Here is a 16,929-nt window from a genome sequence, read left to right as displayed (position 1 = left end):
TTTGTTCGGCCCTCAGTCGTCACCTGTTTGTCAGTCCTGGTCCGAGGCTTCTTGTTCTTATTTTTTGTTGTTTTTCGTGGAGGGGCACTAACCCTCCGCCAACCCACTTGTTGTCACGTAGGAAATTTGTGTTGGTTGGTTATAAGGTTACCACGCAGCGTTATAAACGATTTCCTGGTTTCCAGGAAATCATTTGGTTTGCCACTCAGTGTAGAGTTACCCTAAAATAGAGTACCGCTGCACTAAGTGGATGGATGATGGGCTCCTCCACCTACTTAGGTATATCGCACTTTTTTCTATAATCTTACTTCATGAAATGAATGCCTGTCCAAACATTTATAAAAACAGCTTTTCACTACACCGATATTTTCCTTACTGTTCTATGTCACTTGTTTTTCTATGTTCTGTATAGTGCAAAGGCTCAGGCTTGGGCAATGTGGGTGCTGGTAAGAAGGTGATGATGCATGAACACAGCAGAGGCGCTGTGATGGAGGCTGGGGGGTCATAATGTAGTGTTTATGTTGCACGTGACTTCTGGACATTCGCCTATTGTCCACAGAGTCTGACGCCTCAGAAGACTTTCCTAAGACCTCAGAAGGGTGGGGGAAATTCTCAATCTCTGGGGAACCATCAGGGTCACTCTGGAGTGGTGGCAAGGAGCTATGAGCAGAGGCACAAGAGGGCATAGTAATTTCCTTGGCAATTTCCCTCCTTTGGATTTGTCTACCCACTTGACAATGGCACTACTGTCACTTTTTTTTTTAAATAACAGAACAGAGGAAGGAAAAACAAATGAATAAAAAAAAATCCATACAGCAGATTACTGGTGTCCTCCATTCATAAAATGTCTATAACAGTTGGACCTGAACAGCTGTAGGGTGAAGTTGGGAGGGAAACAACTTTGAGGAAGCGAATTCCAGAAAGATGCGGTTCAGGGAATGAAAGAATTCTGATAGGCCGAAGTTCTGCAATATGGCTGAGTGACGTTCCAGTCATGAGCGCTTGCAGTTCCCTCCTAGTCTCACTTTCACCCAACTTCTACCTGCATGATTGGAAGTCCTGGCAGGGGTGGAGGTGGTGAGGGTCAGTTAGGGACCAGCTAACTGCCAGCTGTAGCAAATGGATCAGGCAATGTGGAAGTGGAAATCATCATTCCTACCAATCCAGTTTCCCAAGGAAGACTGGCATTGTCACTCACTTATCCCCCTATATGCCTGCTTCACGCTCTGGACACCACAGAAAATGGGGCAAACACTGGAAGGAAAAGCAAAATATCTATGTCCATCATCCAAGACCCCCAAAGCACCCAATTTGGACGGCATTGTCCATCACCCGAGCTGTAGGGGTTAATGGCCACAGTGACAGCACAGGCAGAGAACCAGAAACAAGTACACAAGCATCTTGAGGCCAGGCTACCTTCACCAGAATACCTTCATGTGTCTTATATTGAATTTTCAGTTGAGCTTCGGAAGCCAGAATGGTTGTTGTGATATGACTGACCATAATGATACTGAAGGAACAACTTCTCAATTCCCTTACCAGCAGGTGGTCGTGCACCATGGCTAAACACTGGAATCTGGGTCCTGATCACCTGGTCTACAGACTGATATCACTGTAGAGATGTCTGATTAAAAATTCCTCCTCCAGTCATCACTGAGCAAACCAAATAATGAACCAGACCACAAGAAGTCCACTCCGTCACACCCACACACACACACACACACACACACACACACACACACACACACACACACACACACACACACACACACACACACCTTCAGATGGTACACATTGTGTGCACTCGTCTACGAGACAATGCTTGAAATTCTCATACTTTTCAAACTCATAATTTCTGTCATAAATTAGTCGGATGTCACGCTAGAGAATCGGGTGAAAAATGAAATGAAAAGATGCCATATTAATTTTCAAGGTTCTAAGAGGCTCGAGAAGGTAAGCCTAGACCCAAATTCAGAGACGACTATGGGGTCACAAACCAAATACGAGTGTGGCACCAGGCACCAGGAGAGCCACCTGGGGGACAATTTGAGGCCACCACTTGGAAAATGCTGTACCAACGAAGTTTACACTGTCTTCACTTGTACCACTTTGTGATTCTTGCTCTCTTGTGGCTGGTGTGTGTGTGTGTGTGTGTGTGTGTGTGTGTGTGTGTGTGTGTGTGTGTGTGTGTGTGTGTGTGTGTGTGTGTGTGTGTGTGTGTGTGTGTGTGTGTGTGTGTGTGTGTGTGTGTGTGTGTGTGTGTGTGTGTGTGTGTGTGTGTGTGTGTGTGTGTCACGAATTCGCGACACTGCATGATTATTGGCGTCTACGAATGCTAGTGGAAATCCCAGTGAACTTTACTCAATTACTTACTAACCGTCCCGCATCTGCACTTCGACTGGAATATCCAAGACATATCATTGTTTCGGAAGTGACTGTTTATAAGCACAGACATTGGTGTATCATTGGGCAAAATAATAGTATATATCGTTCGCCCTGCCCCTGTAACCGCTGGGAGAGGAAGTTCCGCCCTCTTCCCACGATCATGCCCCGCATCCCGTCACTCCCGTGTAACCATTGGCAATCGGAGACCGGCAGCCCCGCGAGACGGACGTAGGGCAGAGCAGTGCAATGCAGAGCGATCAGCAACGGCCACCCTGGTGTCTTGGGCAGCGGATCACCCAGTCTTCTCGTAGTTCTGTGAATCCATACCTCTCCATTCACTGAGTCTAAGACTGGCAGCCCTAAGCGATGGACATTGGCAGGACAGTGTGATGCAGCAGCAATGAGCGGAGGCCACCCCTGGTGTCTTGGCAGTATCTTGGCTTCAGCAGATCACACAGGCTCCTCACAGTTCTGTGGCTATACATAACTCCATTTAACAGCATTTTCTTTCCGTTTTCTAGAGTTAACAGTGTTAGGTTACGTACCGTGAGTGCTTAAGTGAGCGAATTTTCTTGCTCTAAGTTCTCTTGTAACGTAAGCATTAGTTTTGTTGTAATTAATAAATTTACAGCTTTTCTTCTGAACTCGATTAAATGTAAAATCGTGTTTCATTTTTCCAAATTGTTCTTCCTTAACTTTCCTCCCAGCTTGCACAAACTTCCCTTTATCATGACTGGTAGTTAAGCCAGTTCTTTCCTATCAATTCATAATAAAACCGTTCGCACAAGCTAGGAGAGGCGAAAGCAAGAACTGACTGGTAGTTAAGCCAGTTCTTTCCTATCAATTCATAATAAAACCGTTCGCACAAGCTAGGAGAGGCGAAAGCAAGAACTGCTTAAGTTCCAGGGTGAATTATTGATTGTCAGGGGCAGGTTCTTTACTACTTACTAATTCGGCATCAGTGATTGATTATTCCTTGCTGAGTACTGTTTGAAGAAAAAGTTTATAAATTTCTCGTTTTCTGAGAATTGGAGACATAAGCCAGAGTAAAGTAAATCTAAAACTTTTATTCCATAATTAAAAACCTGTTTACTACCCTTTTTGATTGTGAGTGTGTGTGTGTGTGTGTGTGTGTGTGTGTGTGTGTGTGTGTGTGTGTGTGTGTGTGTGTGTGTGTGAAACGAGCTGCAAATTCAAAAGTGTATAAAGGAAAGACAGCATAAACAGACCTAATGACCCTTTCGTGCCTGTGTGTACCAGAGTATAGTAAGGATATGATGTTTAATTTTAGGAGTTGAAAACATTTGTAAAATGTCGTTACGTTGGGGGACGCAGGGAAAAACGTTTAGATAAATAATATCAGTTAACTACACAAAGGTCATTAAGGCAGCAACGTCGATCTTTCATCCATAACCTCAGTTGTCCTGTCTGGTAAACTGGGAGTAGGAGCTAATATACTTTGTTATCCAGTAAGCTAATGAAGCAAGAAACGGGGGGAGAGAAGGATTAAGTTATCATGCAATTCCGCAGTCTGACAGCGAGGCGACTCAGAGATTATAGATTATCGAGTTTGCCACAAATTTTTCGTTGCATCGACCTGTGTTGGAAACACAATTCTTAAACAGTTTTCAGAGGGTGTTTGTCCGTTCATATGTTTACAACTTGTCCTTTCAAATCCGAAGACAGGCACACACCTAGACATGGAGAATTATACTTCGATATTCACAAAATTCATTTGTACTACAAATGCCCCTTCTCAGTTCATAGTTTTTCCAGTGCGAGAAAGGGATATTTTTGGTTATAATTTTCTGTTTGTAGAGAAGATCCGAGCTTTCTGTGAGCCAAGAAGAGAGAGAAGCAAAAAGCCATGAAATAACGCATTACGTTAGAAATCAAACTTCAAAGCCCCTCCCGCCCCAGTGGTAAGGAGTAGTGATGTATTGGATATCCGTCACCGCCTCCTCCTCCGTGGAGCCTCCGCAGTGAAAATAATGTCCACATTACCATCCGCGTCCGCGTCTTCAGACCGCGTTTTCAGACAACAAAAGCAAATCCTCCTCCGCGTCAAAGAACCACAGAGGTTGCTGATTTCCACCCATCCAATATTTCTCCTTTCTCTTTTTGTCATAATTCTTTTTCTCGCTCCTTTTCATCCACAACTCTCCTCTCCGTTCCTTTCGCCTACCAGTCCCTCTTCCTCATTCTGTTTTCTTCTCTCTTAGCTCTCTTCCTCCCTCCGTCTCTCATTGTTCCTCTCTCTCTCTCTCTCTCTCTCTCTCTCTCTCTCTCTCTCTCTCTCTCTCTCTCTCTGTCGCAATAGTTACACGTGCTATGTTAATATATAGGCATATCTGGACTAAAGCTATTACTATTTCATAGTATGACAAGCGTTTTGTTACTTCTTTAAAGTTATTAACTTGTCAAAAGATATACATTCTTCTCTTCTTTTATTATATCTCTTTAATTTATTTTTCACTTTTATCTTCTTTCTTTCTTTCCTCTCTCTCTTTGTTTAACTGTAGTTTTGAGTCGCAGCTACGACGCACACTGGTAAACACGCCTGCCGTACACTTGAGTGTGGCTGAAACTCGTCATTTTGTACTGCATAAATGTACTGTAATATGTGTAAAATGAATCCGCGTCCGCGTCCGCAACAGCGGACACGGAGGTAAAAATAATCCGCAGTTGTGCCCGCGTCCGCAAAAAATAATATCTTAACCTCCGCAGTTTTATCCGCAACCGCATTTTATGAGAAATAGATATCCGGCTCCGCCTACGCAGAGCTCTAAAATTTGGTACCTGATACATCACTAGTAAGGAGCTTCGGACTCAAGAAGGTCAAATACAGAACAGGCTATGACACGAAGACTATAGCATGGTGTAGATTTCATTACACCCGCGTTCATGAAGCGAGAGAGGGTGTTTTATTTTGGTCTGTGTGTGTGTGTGAGAGAGAGAGAGAGAGAGAGAGAGAGAGAGAGAGAGAGAGAGAGAGAGAGAGAGAGAGAGAGAGAGAGAGAATCAAAATCTCACTGAGTTTTAATCAGCTTAAACCCTGTTGGGTGGGGGTAGAAGGACAGCTATGGGACCGACATTTTGTTTTTTTAGAACAGTAGATGAAAGGTGAAGGTCAGAGCTTTAGATCATATATATATATATGTTCTGGCCTAGCAAAATCAAATGAATCTGATTCTATCTGACTGAGACCAAACCTTGTGGTGGGGATGAGGGTAATGAAAGAACGTAAGGGATCGATATTAAGATCAATCAGTCAAAGGTCACAGGGTAAGGTAAAAATTCAACCCGTGTGTCTGTGTGGTAACAAAATGACTCATTTGGACCAAACTTAGTGGAAGAGTAGAGGATGATTCAAGAGTTTAAGGTACTGTCTTCAAAAAAAATACATCAAAGGTCAAGGACAGATTGCAAGGCAGTCTTAAACAAGTTTTATACTATTTGCAGTAAACTTTGAGGAAGGGTTCAAAGTACAGAAAAGATAAAGGCACCCATTTTGAAAACAATTAACCGGAGGTCAGTGTCAAAAGAAAAGGTCAGATGATCATAGACTAAGGCCAAATAAATAATTTTTTATGTAGTTTGACCAGGCAGGGCGGAAGTGTTAAAGGTCGGGCAGGAATGAAGTAATAAGAATTATTTAGCACTGGGCGAAGGAAAATGGTTCGACCCTCAGAACCGGGTCCAAACTTCTTTGCGTGCCCTTTCTCGTCCGATTGCTATTTGCAGTTTATGAACATTTACCTTATAATTTCAGTGAAAGTCAGTGAAAATTGAATTCATTAGTTCAGAACATATCCCGAATGTGAGACCAGCAGCACATCGACCGAGCTACCAAGTCGAACGATATGTCTGTTAGTGGTCAGCATTACAGTGGGTGTACCATGTACCTGACATCATCTTCACACACGCCCATGTCCACTCCACAGACTTATCCTGCCAGCCCTGTCCTGCCACGTGACAGCAGTACCACCACTAGCACCACCACCAGGCCAACGTCGATATACCCAAGGTCTAGACCTCGCTCACACACTCGTAAACTCGTCTTCAATCCACCTGACAAACACCTCGTTCGAGCAATTTACCGCCGGCGTCAAACATTATCGTACCAGTCTTAAACAAAGCGGTCTGTCATTAAAGCAGCAGCTGTGGAAAATTATAACGCAGAATTTGGGAGCTTGGTATAAACACACACACACACACACACACACACACATATATATATATATATATATATATATATATATATATATATATATATATATATATATATATATATATATACCGGAATGTATATGAGGAGTAGACTCTAGCACCAGTCGAGCAGGGCAGTACTCCAGAGGTGGATGGAAAGCTGATGACAGGGAGTGCTGGAGCTCCCGTTTCATCAGCCCTCAGGACTAGTTCCTGACCATCCCCCTTTGCTGAACTTTTTCAGTGTCTCAGTTACACAGAGAGGAGGCCAGCATGCTCTCAAGTACAATTTCTCTATCTACACCAAACTACATGCACAGTACACTCTATACTTCCTATTCAAAATTCACCAAAAATGGAGTCGCTTCATCAAGCCTCGGAGTCCCCAGGGGGGGGAAGACCATAAATGCCCCCACCATCCGCCCCTCTCCCGGTGACGACTCGAGGTGCCTGGAACCACTGTCTGACTCTCTTCTTCTTCATTTCTGTAACATTCGCGGCCTTTCATCTAACTTTCGCTTTGTTGAGCACCACCTCTCCTCCTCTAAACCTCACCTTCTTTTTCTAACAGAGCCTCAGCTGTCTGAGGCAACTGACAGCAAATCCTTTTCTGTATCCTCCTACTTTCTCTATACTCATTTCAAAGCCAAAGGTGGCTGTTGTGTATATATATGCAACGAATTATCTTGCTCTCGTGTTCCTGAACTTGATTCTTCTGAATTCTCCACACTCTGGCTTCGGCTTTCCTATCATTCTCTGACTAAATATATCGGTGCTGTTTACTTATCCCCTAATTCTACTGACTATCAAAAATTCTTAGACTATCTTACTTCTACGATGGAACACATTCTATCCCTTTCTCCTTTCTCTGAAATCTCCATTCTTGGAGATTTCAATGTTCACCACCACCTTTGGCTCTCCTCTCCTTTCACGGAGCCACCTGGTGAACAAGCCTACATCTTTTCTATCCTTAATGACCTAGAGCAGCTTGTACAGCACCCTACCCGTATCCCTGACCGCCTTGGAGAGAGCTCCAACATACTTGACCTCTTCCTCACAACTAATTCTTCTGCTTACTCTGTTAATCTTTTCTCTCCATTGGGCTCCTCCGATCACAACCTTATTACCTTAACCTGTCCTATCACTCCGGTACGGCCTGTGGACCCTCCAGGGGAACGTCGTCTGTGGCATTTTGGAGCCGCGGACTGGGAAGCCCTCAGGCAGTACTTCTTTGATTTTCCCTGGAATAATTATTGCTTCCATGGCCGTGAGCCATCTGAGTGTGCCTTGCGCATTACGGAGGTTATTCTCTCGGGCATGGAAGCATACATTCCTTTCTCATATCCTTTGACTAACGCAAGAAAGCCTTGGTTTAATCACGCTTGTTCTAATGCTGTCCGCAACAAGGAGAGGGCCTACAAAAGGTACTGGAACCAACCCACCCCTGAATCACATCATCTTTATGTTTCTGCCCGGAATTGTGCTAAGTCTGTTCTTCGCTCTACTAAAAATAATTTCATCCATACTAAATGCTCTCAACTCTCCAACTCGAATTCTTCCCGCTCCTTCTGGCACCTTGCCAAAAATCTTTCTAACAACTTTACCTCATCATCCTTCCCTCCTCTTTTCTACTCTGATGGTTCTGTAGCTATTTCTTCTACTGATAAAGCAGATCTCTTCGCACAGACTTTCTCCTCCAATTCCACCTTAGACGATTCCGGTGCTGTTCCTCCATCACTTCCCCCCTCTGACTTCCTCATGGCTGACATTAAAATTTCTTCAGTTGATGTATTTTCTGCCATCACTGGCCTCAGCACTAACAAGGCATATGGGCCTGATGGGGTCCCTCCTGTTGTTTTCAAGAACTGTGCTTTTGTGCTTACACCCTGCCTAGGCAAACTCTTTCGCCTTTGTCTGTCAACTTGTACCTTTCCTTCTTGCTGGAAGTTTGCTCTCATTCAGCCAGTCCCAAAGAAGGGTGACCACTCCCAACCCTCCAACTATCGTCCAATTGCTTTAACGTCCTGTATTTCAAAAGTTTTCGAGTCAATTCTCAATAGAAAAATTTTAAGGCATCTTTCCTATCACAACCTTCTTTCCAATCGTCAGTATGGGTTCCGTCAGGGACGTTCCGCTGGCGATCTTCTCACCTACCTTTCAGACTCCTGGTCATCCTCCTTTCGGGACTTTGGAGAAAGCTTTGCCATTGCACTTGACATCTCAAAGGCTTTCGATCGAGTCTGGCATAAATCTTTAATTTCCAAACTGCCCTCTTACGGTGTCTATCCTTCTATCTGTGCCTTCATCGCTAGCTTCCTTTCTGGTCGTTCTATAGCCGCTGTTGTAGACGGCGATCATTCTTCTCCTAGATCTAATAGCAGTGTTGTTCATCAGGGCTCTGTCCTATCACCAACTCTCTTCCTTTTATTCATCAATGATCTTCTAAGCTGTACATCTAACCCTATCCACTCATATGCTGATGACTCCACCCTTCACCTTTCCATTCGGTTCCCGCAACGCCCATCTCAACAGTTACTTCAACAAACAAGGGATGAGGCTATGGCACACCTAATGTCTGACTTGGCTCGTATCTCTGACTGGGGTAAAAATAATATGGTTGTTTTTAATGCATCTAAGACTCAGTTCTTACACCTATCAACCCGACAAAATCTTCCACAGGTATACCCACTAATGTTTAATAATATTCAGCTTAATCCTGCATCATCCTTGAACATGCTTGGGGTTTCATTTACTCGGGACTTATCTTGGAAAGATCATATTACATCTCTTGTAAAATCTGCTTCCAAGCGATTGGGTGTGCTAAGCCGACTCCGTTCTTTCTTTACCCCTGCACAATTGTTGACTCTATACAGGGGTTTTATCCGCCCCTGTGTAGAGTACAACTCTCATGCGTGGGGAGGCTCCTCACATACAGCTCATCTCAATAGGGTAGAGTCAGAGGCTTTTCGTCTCATTAACTCTCCTCCTCTTACTGACTCCCTTCAACCTCTGTCTCTTCGCTGCACTGTTGCATCTTTATCTCTTTTCTATCGCTACTTTAATGGTCACTGCTCCTCTGAACTGTCTGCTTGCATTCCTCCACCTCTACGACGGGCGCGTAGCACCCGTCTGGCAGCAAACTCTCATCCCTTTTCTGTCCAGCTCTCTAATGCAAGAGTTAACCGTTACTCCCAGTCTTTCATTTATGCAACAGGTCAGCTCTGGAACTGTCTCCCTCTGTTTGTATTTCCTGCTGCCTATGATCTCCAGTCTTTCAAACGCAGTGTGTCCAGGCATCTCAAAATGATCGGATCTTGAATTTGGCTCTCTCTTGTATTTTGTTTTTCTCTTGGAGGGAACGGTTACTGCGAGCTCTTGGCCTTTGGTTCCTTCTTCCTCGCATAAAAATAAAAAAAAATAACGGAGCCGCGATGTTTGTTTGTCCTTCAGTCACGGCCAAATCAAGTGCCAGAGACCCCCAGACCCATATATATTCTGAAACAAGGTGACCCAAGGATTATTTTAGGGAGGTCAAAATTCAGATCTGGGTCATTTGAGGTCACCGATAGAGTGTTCGCCTTTTTTTTTTGGCCTTGGCAACGTCGGGTACCCCTGCAGCCCAATTTTTGACATGAAGACTCACATGACCTCCAGTTCGGATATAGGCTTTGTGAGGTTGACTTTAGAGGTCATGTGAGGTCACTGGTCGGAGGTCATTTGAGGTCACCGGTAATAGTAAATAAGTACTCACAAATACTGTGAAAGCTGAAATGGAAAGTTCCTGGACCTCTTATAATCCCTCCTCAAAAGCATAAGAGGTACATGGTCTTCCTGGAATAGAAAGACTGAACTAGAACAAATGGGATTAAAGTGTTTGCCTTTTTTGGCCCGAGCAATGCCGGGTACCCCTGTTAGTGTTTCATAAAGCACTCTGAAAGTTCTTGGAGCAGTCTAGTAATTTTATAAACCAAGGCTAGCATGATTTTAATATCTTTTTGTACCTTCTTGGACGGTGTCCGAGGGATATTAAGAGGGATAACTATTAATATTATTTCAGTGCTTGTATGAGTTAAACTGTCACTAGATAAAATACAAATAAGGTACATATGGGGATCCCAAATAATATCCCGCGTAGCGCCCCAGAAAGATACAACCCGCACTGAATGGGGAAAACAGCTGTAATGCATTCACAAGTTCAAATTTTTTCCCCTTCAACGAAAGCCAAAAAAAAAAAAAAAGGAAAAGAAATGAAAAAGAAAAAGAGTTCAGTCTGAGATTCACGAAGGCACTGTACTGAATGAGTGGAAGGTACAGGAAGTGGGCAACAGGAAGATAGCTTCAGAGATGACCAGTTACCACTCAAGTGTCTTGAGCTACAACGAAGTTGAAAATATGACATTTACAATTTTAGTAGTATTAGCATAATGAGCGTTTAAGATAGATATTTTGCCAAAACAGTTATGACATATAAACACGTTCTGTACTTGTTTAACAATGTTTTGTTTCAATTTATATGTAAATAAAAACAAGAAACAACTTCTCAAACAGTGAAAAGATGGACGTTGTTTAGTTCGTACTAAATTAACAGCAAAGAGACGGCATAGTATTGTTCAGTAAGCACTTTACATTTTGTCAAATCTATTTTTACAATATACACTCATATTTTAAATGGAGTTTGTGCTAATTCTACGAAAATTTTCAGTGTCCAGATTATCAACTTCCCTGTCGCCCAAAACTCGCTTGTGCTCAATAATATATTGTTCATGAAAGACTAAGAATACCGGTTTGCTGTTGTTTTAGCTACATTGGCTCCTCCTTTTCACGTTCTCCCTCATATTTTTTTTTTCCCATTCTCTCAGTTCGGTTCTTGCATTTTCTCTTTCCCTCTCATCTCATCCCCAACTTTCCCCCTTTATTTCGCCTGGTTTCCCCCGTCCATTTCTTTCAGCTTCCCATCCATTTTATTTTCCACTTTTACCACATCTGGCTTCTTCTCTTTTATTTCATTTTCTTTTCCCTGATTCTGGCATATACCTTTCCCATTGATCTCAGTGCGAGTCTTTCCCTTTCCCCTTTAATCCAGCTTTTCCTTTCTGATTCTTTCACTTCCGTTCTACCTCTTCTCATTTAATTTTAGAAACCACATTTTCTCCATTTATTTCTGTTCGCTCCCGTTTCCTTTTAGTTGGTTCCTCCTCTCGTTCTTTTTATTTTAATTTGCCTCCTTCCCTATCACCATTGTCGCGTTTCTGTCCTACTCCAGTTCCCTTTACTTACTGTCTTAATATATTTTTCAATTTCCTTTTATGACCTAATCCGTCATTTCCCCTTCCTGTCATCTCATTTAGCTTCTCCATCTTCTCTTATTATCTCGTTTAGCTCTTCTGCCTATTTCACTTCCGTCTCTTTCACCGTTCATATCGGCATTTTGATTTCTTTTCCACTTTTTTTCTTTCCCCATCATCATTCATATTATTTTCTACCATCGCATTTTGGTACCTCCCTTTTCATTTCACATCGTTCCCTTTCCTTTCTCATTTTATTCGGTTCCTTCATTTTCCTCTGTATCTCATTTCCTATCTCCCAAGCTATATTTTCACATCGTTTCACCCTGTTTAAAACTTCCTCTCTCATACATGGATATGCCCACGTTTAACCCACCGACATATTAAAAGGAATATTTGAAAAGAAAATCCTATCTAACAGTGTAGAGAAAGAAGCATACAATGGGCAGTAAAAACGCTGGAAGAGGTATACTGAAGATATGAAAAATTGCAGTAAATAAAAAGGAACACGTAAGTGAGAAAAAATAGGAGTAGGGGAGGTAGGGAGGCTAGTTCACAGTCCTGTCCTAGGCTGGGCTGGACATCAAAGGGCCTGCTGGACAAACACTGGACCTGCAGTAAGTATGTCAGGGTAGATGCTGAGATAAAAAAGTGGCTCTGGTCATTACTGGTGAAAGGGCCGTTGGAACAGAGTGGAAGGGAATTTTGTGTTAGAAGCAAGGTACCCTTGCTCCTTTATGGTTTTCTTTAACCTCTTTTTTTCACCTTTTTTGTTCGTCCATACACACTCGCTCCCGGCCACGCTGAATACCTGCGGCAAGAAACCCCACCCTCACCGTATGTGACAAACGTGTACTGGTGCACACACACACACACACACACACACACACACACACACACACACAAAGCTACTTTGAGGCACAGAAACCCACGATTTTGTCCCCCCCCCCCTTATTGTGTGAAACTTGTATGGGCCATGACGATCTTCACAAACCTGGACAGCAGCCATGCCACCCCGGGCTGGATAAGATGACAGTACACACGTCCAGTTACACGGGTACATTTTGCACTGCTGAGCTGCATCCACCACTCCACGTGCACACTAGTCAATCAACCATGTGACGCGGATGGGATATAAATCCGGTGCCTCTCCACCCAAACCTTCAGATAGAATAGTTGCCATTTGTACGTCAATTTAGCCAACTGAACATAACCTAGTCTTTTCAAGAAGGCGATCGTGTGTGTAGCCAAAATTAATTTGTTATTAAACCAATACTTTGGCCGTTCCCTACAGATCTTGAGAAATCATGTTCAGAGAAAAAATCGCTTTGCCTTACCTCTGTCATCTTGTCACACGCACCATCAATCTATGGCCTCGCCTTGTCCTCCCTCCTCGCTCATCTTCATTTATCTTTATCCATGATCTCATTTTCTCGAGTAACGCTTTTTATGGATTCCCGCCCCACGTTAGCATCGCGGCCACTCCCTCAATCATCACAACCAACTCTATCAGTCCCAACATGTCTTACTGCCTAACATTCCGCTACTTATGTTCTTGCACATGCTTGGTCTAAGTACAGAGGCTGACGTAAATACTGTAGGATGGTCCATATATTATACAACATAGTTCTCATGTGTTGTGGTGACGGCTCTGACAAAGTTACCAGCGTCCATCCTGCAGTACTTCATGCTTTCCTTAATCCCAGCCATGGGTTTCAGTGTCACTATTTTTTTTTTTTTATATACTTCGACTGGTAGATTATGACGATTACTAATTTCGTACAAAAACTAAAATAGCATCACTCCTCAACAAGTGAAATCAGGCACAACAAACCTCGCCCGACAGAAGTTATCTTATTTTCAACCGTTTTCAAGTTATAGCCCTCTGAAAATCCGCCATCTTGCTTTTGGCCTATCACAGTCACTCGAGGTCGAAGGTCATGGTGCCAAATGAAAGCCCATATGAGACTTCCTATATCATGATAATATAAATATGATAATATAAATATATCTGTCTTCAGCCAGTTTCGAGTTATAGCTCCCTGAATATCCGCGACCTTGAGTGTGGCCTGTCAAGGTCACTTAAGGTCAAAGGCCATCCTGCCAAATGAAAGCCCATATGGGACTTCCTATATGTTGACAATAGTACATAATCTTCAACCGGATTTGAATTATACCCCCTTGAATATCTGTGACTTTGAGTTTGACCTTTCAAGATCACTCAAGGTCAAAGATCTTGGTGCCAAATAAAAGCCTATATGGAAGTTCTCGTATACTGATAATAGTAAATACATCTTCAACAGGTTTCAAGTTATAGTCCTCTGAAAACTAGTGACCTTGATTTTGACTTTTCAGGGTCACTCGATTACCTCCAATATGTAAATCACTTTTCTTTTGGGACCAGTGCCCACATATCCTGAAAGTTTCATGTAATTTCATCCAGCCAATTTTCCGTAATGTTGCTAAGAAAAAAAAAAAAAAAACTCTACCAATAACTATACCTCACCGGACCTCTTCCGGGCGAGGAAAAAAAATGTAAACGGAGTCACCCCACGCAACACAAAATATAACTGAGTCCAGTAAAAGAACCACTCTGTGTACTGATACAGTTCATCATGGTAAATTTAAATATAGAGAACACTGACATTCAAATCACAGTGGTGCCATATTCAATCCCAACACACTATTCAATATGCTGTGCAAGAGGTTATAACTTATATTTAAAAAAAACGGAACGATTTTATTATCGACAACTGTAAATTAACTTTCTATTCTGCAATGGCGTTAATAACTACTAGTATTACCAACTCTGTTGGGTCTAGAAACGTCACTGCTGACAACACGCCTATAGTAGGACTCGCCTAAGTTTGCGGCTGTGGTGTGGCCTGCACCTGTGTACAATGGTGCCACGTTTCCCCAACTTGCGATGTGAAAAGGAAGCTATTTATGTACAAGGCAACACAAGGCAACACAAATACGATAAATTCAGATGAATAATATGTACACTTGTGTATTTTGATGGATGAATCAACAGTAATCTTATTATGCATAAAATATTTATACAGTAACACAGAAACATGGCATACATATTGTACAGTGTTGCTAAAAGAAATTGTAGTCACTTTTAATGTTTTTTAGCGTAGTTTTAGGGTGGGTAATAATATTACAGTTATGGATATAAGAGAATGAGCCTGAAAAAAGAAGAAATATGTCAATATCCAAAGTAAAAGAAATAATATAATTCTTGTGAGTGGCAATAATGACACACCCAGTCTGGCCTAAGCTAAAGTACGTACCTCCATAGACCCAAGCATAGCTTGTACAGGTGTTGCTAGGGAAAAATGCTCACATTTACTGGCTTTTACCGTAATTTTAAGGGCGAGGAATAATCACATTTATAATCATAAGCTAATATGTAGGACAAAATAGTAGGCATATGCCAATACTGAAGTAAAAAAAAAAAACATTATTCACTCGCGAGCAGCAACACTTCCACACCCAGTCGGTGGCCTTGATCTCAGGGGTGGTGTGGAAATGATGTCAAATTTACAATATATACAATATTATGTAAAAGAAAATATCCAAAATGTCTCTTGCAATAAAAGACAGAGAGAGAGAGAGAGAGAGAGAGAGAGAGAGAGAGAGAGGCAGGCAGGAGAGGGGCAAGGTTGAATGCATTGTCGGCATGACGGGGGGTGGTGGTGGTGGTGGCATTGTCAGGCTGAGAGAGAGATGGAGGAAGGGGAAAGAGAATGAATGAATGAAAATCAATCATGGTACTGCAATAACGGCTCATCTGTCGCAGTATACAAAAAATGATAAATTTCACTAAATATAACAAAACCAAATTAACAAATGAAAGCACAACTATAAACAACTTATAAAAGAATCAAAAGTACTCAGGGTGGCTCACATCTCCCGCCAAGAGAGAGAGAGAGAGAGAGAGAGAGATAACTGTATAGAAAACGTGGCAACACTGTACACAGGTGCAGGCCACACCACAGCCGCAAACTTAGGTGAGTCCTACTACAGTCTCTCTCTCTCTCTTTAAGCATATTCTTTTAATCGCTTCACGGTTTTACTTAACTCTGGGAAAATTCGTTGTAGTGATAGTTAACCCGCCCCGTCCCGACCACTTTTTCACCACTGGTACCCCCCAATCCCGACCATTTTTGGACCCAAATTTTTTTTGCTAAAACTTTTGCTTTTGGTCAGAAACAATGGTCAATCACGAAGAAAGTGTTCACCGGGGTCCATAAGTTGCCTAAACAGGTATACCTTCGTCACACCTGGTACCGTGTTCTCTGTAGGTGGTCTGAAGCTCTCACGTTTTCTATGGTATTATAAGTCTGGGAAACCAATGAAAGTAAGTAGATATGTATTTATTACAAACATAAAAACATGTGATACAAGAGCAAATTGGATTTTATACAAAAATAGAGCTGAAATAAGCATTGTACCATCATGCGAACCGAGCAAAATTGGGCAGACTGGTCACGATGAATCGCTAACATTCCTGAATCATGATACATATCATTTTTTCTACTTACATAATACATCTCCAATAACATTATACCATTTTACATTTTATTGAACTGTTTTTACGTATTCACAGGCCTTTCGATAACATTTAGCGTAATGTTAGCGCTTATTTACGTAGTGAGTGAACTCGCTGTGACTGTTGTTTCAACTCGTATTGTGTTTTTTCTACTTACATAATACTTTCCTAATAATATTATACACTTTTCCACTTTTGAGAACTGTTTTGAGATAGTTTCAGGCCTTATGTATATATTTTGCATAATAATAGCGCATAATAACACAGACGGCGAAGTCGCTATGACTACTATTTCAACTTACAACCATTTTTGTACTTATATAATAATTCTCCACTAACATTGCACATGTTTACACTTGATATAATTGATATCACATAATTTGAGACCTTACGATTCTACTGAGCGTCATATTATCACATATTTACACGGTGAGTGTTATAGCGATATCATTTGTTTCATCTTACACTAATATTCAACTTATAAATTACTTT

Source organism: Coenobita brevimanus, chromosome 109, assembly GCF_032717465.1.
Source record: "Coenobita brevimanus isolate Jiangsu-jjx chromosome 109, ASM3271746v2, whole genome shotgun sequence".
NCBI lineage: Eukaryota > Metazoa > Arthropoda > Malacostraca > Decapoda > Coenobitidae > Coenobita > Coenobita brevimanus.
Note: the sequence above shows the minus strand (reverse complement) of the source record.